The 9893-nt window shown below is 42.1% G+C and overlaps 1 non-coding gene across 1 annotated transcript; it reads right to left on the bottom strand.

The window, feature by feature from the left end:
* Window positions 1-728: 728 nt before the first annotated feature.
* On the bottom strand, window positions 729-832 carry LOC123827588. Its single transcript, XR_006787252.1, has one exon. It is a non-coding gene; the product is annotated as a U6 spliceosomal RNA (small nuclear RNA).
* Between the last annotated feature and the right edge of the window lie 9061 nt (window positions 833-9893).

Genomic DNA, 9893 nt, shown 5'->3' with positions numbered 1-9893 from the left:
ATTGATTAAGTGTTTGGTATTGTGTAGTAAAGAACCTGACCTGTGCTAGAAAAAGAGGCCTGGCTTTTGTCCTCAGCTTCCTGGAAGGAGTGTTTTTGTTTGCCTGGGGCATTGGGCCAGCCAGATAGTCGAGTTGTGAAATGGTTCTAGGTTTCCAGTCATATAGTTAGTTGATCTCTTGAGGGGCTGGAACCTGAAATCACTCCCTGGATGAGACCCCACTAAAAACTTTGGACACCAAGGCCTGGTTAAACTTCCTTGGTTGGTTATACTCGATGTATATAGCCACACATCAACCCAGGAAAGTGACAGTGTGATGACTCCATGGGGGAGGAAAACAGAAGCGCAGCATTTCATACTTTCTTAGCCTTTGCCCCATGTACTTCTTTTTCCTTGCCCGATTCTAGTCTGTATCCTTTAGCTCTGTGAAAGCATAACCACAGTGTAATAGCTGTCAGTGAGTTCCGTGAGTTATTCCGGGAAATTGTCAACCCTAACAGTGGTCTTAGGAACCCTGAACTTGAAATTGATGTCAGAAGTGAGGGTAGCCTCTCTCTCTCTCTCTGCCCCCCAAGCTTCCCCTCTTTTGCAGATCTGAAGCTTTATTATCAGAATGAGTCATTTTAGAATAGAATTGGTTCTCTGAAATTGTTTTAATATAGCACAAAGCTCTTGATTCTCAGAATGGTATGGGTACTTACCTGCCAAAATGTATTTTGAGAGCAAAATAAAATTAGGGACACTTCACAGATTTCCACATCACCCTTGCTCAAGGGCCATGCTAATCTCTGTATTGTTCCAGTTTTAGGGTATGTGCTGCTGAAGCGAGCACTGAGGGTAATCTTTATGTCGACTGTTTCTTCTAACTTCTTAGTTGGTTAAACTCTCATAGGTATAAATGCACATCTATCCGTATGTCCTGCAAAAATCCCTACCAACTCAGTTTTACTGCCTGAAATCCATCAATCCTGACCTATCCTAATAAAGTGCAGGCTAAGATATTTCTCTCAGCATTTTGGTCAGGAGAGATCACATCAAAATGAAGATTAAGGGCAGGATGGGGAAAGAGGATATACGACATTCAGAAAGATGTTCATTGAGGTATTTACCATATGAGTGAATAGAGGACTGATTATATAAATTATATTTCCTATAGTGGATATTATTTTAAAACTCAGACAGATAACTCTATGCTAATATAAAAAGATCTTTAAAATAGTTTGTTAAATTATGAGGATGTCAGATAGGACACAAAAATGTCTAACGTGGAGTGGAATTCAGGTATTAATCCCAATGCTAGACTTCCTAGAGGATGTAAAATTTCTGGAATGCCAGGTGCAAGTACAACCCGAGGAAAACCTGGAAGTTGGAATTGACACGACTGGACCCAGAGGAATGCTCTGCTTTCAATATTTCTCCTCCCGCTACCTCAGCAGTATCCTCCCCACATCCATCGGTGCTCGCTCTCCTCCACTGCGGTTGCTGCTCTTGTTCCTCTGTTTCCTCCTCTCTCAGGCTCTCCTTCAAAATGCGCAGGCCTAGGAGGAGATCCGTCCTCTGCTCTCTGACCCACCACCTCTAAGCCTGGCTCACCCTTCACATCCTTCAAAGCCCCTGACTACACCACCACTTGTGTGGAGCTTTCTTGCCTCTGAAGTACTTTTATTGCCTGACCACCAACGCTGTACTCAAACATACGCAGTCATGAATTTTGGTAATATTGGGTAGGTATACACCTTGTTTCTTTAGTTGGAGAGTTATTTCCTTGAGGACAAGAGCCATAAATTGTGTTTCTTTACACCTATCAATTCCTGGTAAAGGAATTGTAGGTAACAGGTGTTGAGTAAATGTGTGGTTGACGACTGATGCAGGCCCCATTCTGCAGAGCTCCAAGAGCAAATGAATGAGAGCAACAGCACATCCAAAGTTCATGTGTAACAAAGGGACTCAGTCTGCGTGTTCTCACTAAGGCTGTGAATAGATGGTAGGCCAGCTCGAGTAAGCACATTCTGCTATTGACCTATAGTTCCTTTTCACAGGGACATTTGTGGTAAAGCCCTGAGCTTAGGACTGAGAAGATAAGAATGCACATTAGTCAGTAGACAGCATCGCAATAAAAGTGAGATGGGAAAAATATGCCTCAGACCAAAGAATGCAATGCTCTTGCTTTAGGAAGTAAAATTTAAATCACTATTTATGGATAATCAATACTTCCCTCTAAACCAACATCAATGCTAGGGTCATCTTCTTGGGTGAGAGGGCTGCAGCCGACCAACGTTTGCAGTTCTCTTCCCCTTCCTGGCTCACCCTTTGAATGTGGGTGGCCTCATGACTCACTTTGGTCAATAAAATGTTAGTGGAAAAGATGCATGTCACTCCCAAGCAGAAATATTTAAGAATCAGTGGGTAACCCTGACTGGTGTGGCTGGGATTCTATCCTTGGTCGGGGTGCAACCAGCCAGTGTTTCTCTCTCACATCAGCGTTTCTCTCCTCTCTTTCTTTCTCTCTCCTGACCTCTCTCTCTAAAAACAATGAAAAAATGTCCTCGATGAGGGTTGAAAATGTTGGTGGCCAGTTCCCCAAGGTGTTGGTGTCTTCCCTTGTAGCAGCAATCATAGGAACACATATTCGGAGATGCAACAGAGATGCAACACATTTGGAGCAGGAAGATGGAGTGTATTCACTCAAACTATACTTATTGGACACCAACCATGTGCAAAGCACTATTAAACACCAGGAATATGCTAGTGCACAAGGCAAAGTCTCTGCTCTTGTGGACAGGCATCTATTTTTGACTTATATAAATCGGTATTTCATTCTGGCTCTGACTTGTATTATAAAGGGAGGTAGAAGGTGTCAAGATGATGGGGGACTCAAATGTTGGAAAAATTTTAGTTTCAGGTAATAGCTAATAAGCTTAGTAATCAACATATGTAAAAAGCTATTGTTTCAGGAACTGAAGGTGTGACCCACTTTGACTCCAGGAGACCATAAGCAGTTCTACCTTTGTGCTCAGGAGAACTGCAGGCAATCAAGATGGTATCTGAGCCATTGTGCTCCAGGGTGAGATGCCCACCACCCAAGGCACAGATAAAGACCACTGCCCAGGGCACAAATGAAAGAATGCTGAATCTTTTATCTGATTAGCTTCCCCCCTGAATTCCAAACCTTTTACCTATACTTTTCTTCTCATTATAAAAAAGGTTTAAAATGGAATTTAAGACAGTCTGTTAGGGTACAAACCTGCCATCTTCTCAGATTGTGGACCATCTGAATAAAATGCCCATAAAGATTCAATCCCTGTCTCTGCTTATTGGATCTGGTAAGTGGCAGGCAACACAAACACTGGCTTTTCCAGTTGCAAAGAGAACCTGTAACACAGACATCCTGAAGTCTGAGATTTGATGGGAAGATTGACTTAAGAACAAGTAGGGGTGGCTATTTAAAGAATGTTCTGGGCTGCAGCTCTGAGGCAGAGAAGGGCAGAGTGCATCTGAAGAAGAAAAGGCCAGTATGTCTGAACAAGAGAATGTGGGGGAACAGTCAGTTTGTCAGGCTCGTGAAAAACGTAGAAACCACATTGTATGGGTCTTGTGGGCTTTGCTGAAGATTTCAATACTTATCCTAAAACTTACTATTAGCAATTAATAGTCAAGTATCACCCTGTCTCGATACTTTTCTTGACCCCAGCAGCCCTTGTGGGGGGGCACCGAGTTCCTCCTGGTTGGGAGAGCCTCTACCAAGTTGGGAGATGAGAACCCTGTCATGAGCCTACCGAGTGGGGTGGCTCCTCCAGTGCCACCACGACCTCCTGCCATCCCAGGGTATCGGGCAGGGCCCTTCAGCAGAGACCAGGGTCTGCTCTGGCTCCACTGGTAGAAGGGATTTATTATAGGTATTGAATCATTTATGGAATTGCTGATGTAAGAAATGTCGAAACCTGCAGAGAGTTTGTGTGAGTTTATTTGAGCCAAACTGATGACAACTGCTGGGAATCAAAGTCTCAATGGACTGATAAAAACACCATGGAGAATGGCAGTTTTGCAGTTTATTTTATACATTAGAATCAAAGGAGGAGGCGGAAGGAGAGTTACATGCAATCCACTGGTGGTAGATTAGGAAGGTGAAATAAAACAAAGCAGGAAAATCTCTGAGTTTGGATAAAAAGTAAAACAGATGGACACTGGTGAGTATAGGATAGTTAACAGTTAACATTTACAGGACACAGACATGGTAATGAGGAATGAGATAGCAATAGGGGTTCCCTAGTCTCCTGCTTTGTTGGGGGATTGTGCCCTGAAGGGTCTGGAAAAATAGGATTCCTCTGACATTCCAATGTTATGTTAACAAAGATGGAAAGACACAATAGACAGACTCAGTTAAGGTACAGATTGACTTTTGTCAAGAAAGATACAGGCCTAGGACATGACCTCCCATCATGACTCGATTTAGTTGAGAAGTGTTAATTTCAGACTATCCTATGCAGTTACTAAAAGTCTCTGAGTTGGTAAAACCTGCTCCGCAGGCCTTCTCTGAGCTTGTTAGGTTCAGTATGTGGTCCCATTTTGGTCCACACAATCATGGAGAAATGGATTCTAAGTTGTATTTCAAGGAAAAACTCAAAGCCACCGCACATAATTAGGCCACCAAGAAAGTGTGCCCTATCGCTGTCACGATGCTGCCAGTTGAAACTGGAAGCAGCTGCCACAGCTGCTGGCTAGAAACCACACACATCAGGAAATTGGGTGTCACATGACCCGCCCCTCCCCCATGTACCTCAGTTGCAAAGTCAAGGCTCGTACAAATGCAAGAAGCTAGTTCACATCCAGAACCCAGCTTCAGGGTGGGCTGGGGAAAGTTTTAAGTTTGTAGTTTCTGCAGTAGGAACAATCCAATGGAAGAGGGTTGGAAGAGAGTTTGGGTGTATAATTCATAGTGTTTGACACACCATGTATCAGAAGAAGTGAGATCCCCACTTTTGAGTCTTCCAGTTCTCACTTCAGCTCTTTAAAACCATATACTTACCTAGTGCCACTCGCTGTCTTTCTATTGTCTTTTCTTCATCAAGAGGAAATTCACTGGCCCCCGCCGGTGTGGCTCCATTGGTTGGGTGTTGTCCTGAACCAAGGGGTGGCTGGTTTGATTCCCCAGATAGGTCAGGGCACCTGCCGGAGTTGTGGGTTCTGTACCTGGTTTGATTCCTGGTTGGGGTGTATGTGGAAGGTAAGTGATGGATGTTTCTCTCCCTCTCTTTCTCCCTTCCTTCCCCTCTCTTTAAAAATCAAAAATAAAATAAAATTTAAAAAATATAAAATCACTGTAAAAGTGTGTATTTCTCCACTTCTTTTGCTTTGGTTAAAGCATGTACCTTTCTGTCCATGTATTCCTTTCTTCTTTTATTTTTTAATCCTCACCCACGTTTGGAAAAAAAAGATGTTGAAAAGTCTTTCCCTTACAAATGACCTGATCTGTTTGCCTTTTCTGTCTTTCTCTTTAAAGCTCATTAGTTTTATTTGAATATGTCTTGGTGTTATCCATCCCAGGTAGATTTTCCTAGGTATGCCATTTAAATATGCAGGTGTAAACCTTATTTTATTTCAGAAATAGTTTCATAAATTAAGAGTTTTATTGCTTTTATTGCTTTTATTGCTTGCTTTGAGTTTCTTCTTTAGGGGATTCCCTTATACAACTGTTGTTTTGTCTTTGCCTATTCATATCTCTTTCTATTCATATCCCCTTCTTTCTAATCCTTTGTACATTGCTGGCAGTTTTTAAATGTCCATAGATTCTCTGATACTCCTTCCTTCAAAGGGTGGAACCTAACTCCCCTTGCCCTGAGTGTGGGCTGGACTCACAGACTCACTTCTAAGGAATGGACTTCGGTGTGACCAGGCCCCAGGCTTCCCCTTGCTCTCACTCGTGAATCACGCGCTCTGGGAAGTCAGCTGCCATTTCCTGAGCATACCTCCAGCAGCCCTAGAAAGAGGCCCACTTGGTGTGCCTTAGGAGGGGAGGGTGAGTGAGGACTGCTTCCTCGCTCCACAGCTTTTCTATTGTTATCATGAAGAGTTTAACATTATTACCTTGTGCTTTTTGAAACTACCTTTTCTGCCTCTTCACTTTCTTTATCTGGATCTTTACTTTCCAGTATTTTCTTTACTCTCTTTATCTTATCTTCACTTTCTCCCGCCTTTCCCCCAGTGTCTCTGAGCTGCTCGGTCTAGCTTCTGCCCCCAGCACAGTCTCTGTGAGGAGCTTTTTCCTGGAAAGGAGATTGTGTTGCTGAGTTCTGAGATTTAATAGGGCCCAGACTCTTCCACACCATCTAATCTTTCTGTTGCCACCCCCCTTAGAATGTCCTTCCAGCTCTGGCATTGTTCCCCCAAAATACTCAGTTAGCTTTCTGTGCTGAGTGGGGACATTTAGATTTCAGGGTGAGTGCCTGTGGCAGTTTGACAGAGTTTGCTGGCATTCGGTGCACTAGAAAACCCTTTGCTGGCTTTGTACTCCCTCCTGTCCACTGGCTGATGCCATGTGGGTCTTGTGGCTGTCAGTAAAGCCGTCCTGTCTTTGTATTTTGGAACTCACAGAGGACCTTATTATTTTTATGGTAGACAACTGCGCACTTGTTGTGGAGGTGGTTGTTGTTGGAGGATTTGGTAGATTCACAACTGCACAATTGCCACTTTAATCTTGCACAGCACCTATCACATCTTAAATTTCTAGACATTCCTTTGTTCTCTGGATTTTCCCTTTCTTACATCTTCTGCTTCATAGTTTATGGACCCTTAACTCTCTAAGTATAATAGTGATTTTAGGAATTCCTTTCTTCTGTCTACATTGTCCTTATTTTCTCTGAGTCACCTTTTCTAAGGTTCTGCATCTCATTTTCATGCCAATGTCTTTTCTCAACTATCTTGAAATTTTTGGCCCTCCAAGCATGTATAGCATTTGGCATTATGTGGGGAGTTTTGTGTATATGTGTAGGACTTGTCAATCAGTCCTACACAGCCAGGTTCATTGAGTTGAGGGACTCTCAATAGTTAATATCTGCAGGTCTTTTCTCTTGGGCTGATCAGTGTCCCCAGAGAGTTGTCCTGCCCTAGACCTCTCCTGGGTGGTAGAGGAGGGTGGTTAGGCTTAGTTGCCATTGTGTTCTTAGAGGAACTGAAGGGAGAATGGGGCGGGGTCTCGTGGTTCAAGATGTAGACTTCACTTAACCTCCCTTTCCAATAAGGTGCACAAAACATGACCAGTGTCTCTGAGCCAGATCCTCTATGTTTCAACCTGTCCTGAAAAGAAACTTTCTACCTTTCACTAGGGTGGGGAAAAGGCATTCTCCTGGTTGTCCTTGCATGAGAAATGGAATTTAATGGCATAACTTACAAATTTTTTGTCATCTTATTTTCAGTTCTACCGTCACTCACCTTCTCTTTCAAAGTTGCCTGGCATGATCATTGACTCCATTGCTGAGCCTTTTGGTATTCTGCAGTTTGAAAAATTTGTTCCCCAACCTTTGCAGGCCCTTTACTGTAAAATCAGTTTAACTCATCTTTATGTTCTAGATTCCAGAATTATGCTGACATCTATCTAGTTCTCTTTATCCTTACAGATTTGTGAAGTATTTTTTAATCCCTTAATCACTGTTTAAATAGGTTCAAAAGGAGAGGACATATTCACTCCTTTTGTCCCTTTGTCACTCCTCTGTTGTCCCTTTAATAGAAGTTCTATCTTCCTTTTAATAAATTCCCTTTCTGCTTAAATTATTTGAGAATGATAGAATTAAGTGAAATGCTAGAAAAAGATCTACAATAATGCATTTTCTGGGACAAGAGTTCTGGATAGGGCTGAACTAAGCCCACCAGACATGTGACTCGAGGTGCTGAATGCCGCCAAAATGCTTTAGAAGTGAGTGACTGAATTAAATTCTTTGTATTACCTAGGATTTTTATTTTTACTTATTAAAATCTACTTAGACATATTTAAGCATGGATTTTTAAAATCACACTTGTGTATAAATTAAAAGGAAAATAAAAGTTGAAATTGATTAAGGTATTCCTAAAACTTCTTTTTATTTAGAGACCTCTAGTCCTCTGAGTCACTTTATATACTTAATAGGTATGTTTTTCCAATTGTGGTTTTAAAAAAGTGTATAGAATTTACCATCTTAACCATTTTTAAATGTTTTTTGTTGAAGATTTTATTTATCCACTTCTAGACAGAGAAGGGAGAGAGCAAGAGAGAAACACCAGTGTGTGGTTGCCTCTCTAGGGCCCCCTACTGGGGAACCTGGCCTGCAACGCAGGCATGTGCCCTGATTGGGAATCCAACTAGTTAGCCTTCAGTTTGAAGTCTCGTGCTCAATCCACTGAGCCACACCAGCCAAGGCCCATCTTAATTATTTTTAAATGTATAATTCCTAACCATTTATAAGCGTACAGTTACATTGTTTTGGAACAGATCTCCAGAATTTTTTCATCTAGCAAAACTGAAACTGCGTACCCATTAAACATCTGCCAATTTCATTTATCCTTCCCCCAACCCAGGTGACCACCACTCTCTGTGTCTATGAATTTGATTACTCTAGATACCTCATGTAAATGGAATCATGCAGTATTTGTGTTTTTGTGACTGGCTTATTTCACTTCGTATAATGTTCTCAAGGCTCGTTCATGTAAGCATGCATCCTGACTTCCTTCCTTTTTGATGAAGTTTTGTGGAGAAAGTAAAATGCATTTCCCTTTCACAAACACTGAAAATATGATTCACTCTGAAACTGGATCAAAAAAATTTTTTTAAAGATTTTATTTATTCATTTCTAGAGAGGGAAGGGAGGGAGAAAGAGAGAGAGAGAGAAACATCAATGTGCAGTTGCTGGGGGTCATGGCCTGCAACCCAGGCATGTGCCCTGACTGGGAATCGAACCTGTGACACTTTGGTTCGCAGCTCGCTCTCAATCCACTGAGCTATGCCAGCCAGGGCTGGATAAAAAATTTTAAGGCCTTTGAAAGTATTCCTTAAAAATATCAAGTATATGTTAAGCCCAAACCTAAAGATGGAAAAGAAGGAAAAGGTATTCTTCGCTTTTGCAAAAACAAATAAATAAAAACTGCTTAAATACAAGAGAAAGAGCATGTGATATATGTTTATTATCCTTGGTGTTTTGTGACAAAGAGCCTTGTCTAGTGATAATATAGTAAACATCAAAAGTAGCTGTTCAATCCACGTAGTGAAGTTAAACTGAAATGCCAGCCCTTGGTTTTTCCAAAGGGCTCCTGAGTGAATTCTTCTGATCCTAGGAGAAAAGACAAAACCCCAGTTTTTAGCTTCTGTGGTCTGACGGTTATGTTGTGATCAGCAAATTTCCCTGAAGTCATTTTTCAGGGCTTTCCTTTACTAAGTTAAACCCAGAGTGCAGACGAAGGGAAAAGAAAAGACAGTCTTAAAGTTTGAATTAGCATGGGAAGCCTGAGTACTTGTTGAAGCTTGTAGATAATGAGGAAACTCCCAAACATATTTGGAAAAAACTTTTTTTTAACTAACTATGAGCTTGGCAACCTCTTCTACTGAATAGCAAGAAATTTGCTGGTGCTTTCCCCCTTGGCTCTCATGTCTGCCTTCCTCATACTTGCTCCTTGTCTGATTCCCTGTTAGCCTCTCTTGTGTTTCTCTCCATCCTACCTTTCTGGTTTGCCCACCATGCTTTCGTGTCCTGCTCTGTTCCCTTGAGTCCAGTGCAGTTTCTTGCTTTCCTTGGCTGCCTAGCCCTTCCCACTCTGCCCTAAAGTAGACTCTTCTGCACAGAGAACCCGGTGGGGCCTCCCAACCGGGTGGGGTTTCACTTGGGTAAACTACCACATCCTGGAGCGCCATCCAGTAGTGTTTTCTTAAG

The sequence above is a fragment of the Phyllostomus hastatus genome, unplaced genomic scaffold (genome assembly GCF_019186645.2).
Source record: "Phyllostomus hastatus isolate PE091 unplaced genomic scaffold, TTU_PhHast_1.1 phas_contig_86, whole genome shotgun sequence".
Taxonomy (NCBI): domain Eukaryota; kingdom Metazoa; phylum Chordata; class Mammalia; order Chiroptera; family Phyllostomidae; genus Phyllostomus; species Phyllostomus hastatus.
This window is presented reverse-complemented; position numbering and strand designations above follow the sequence as displayed.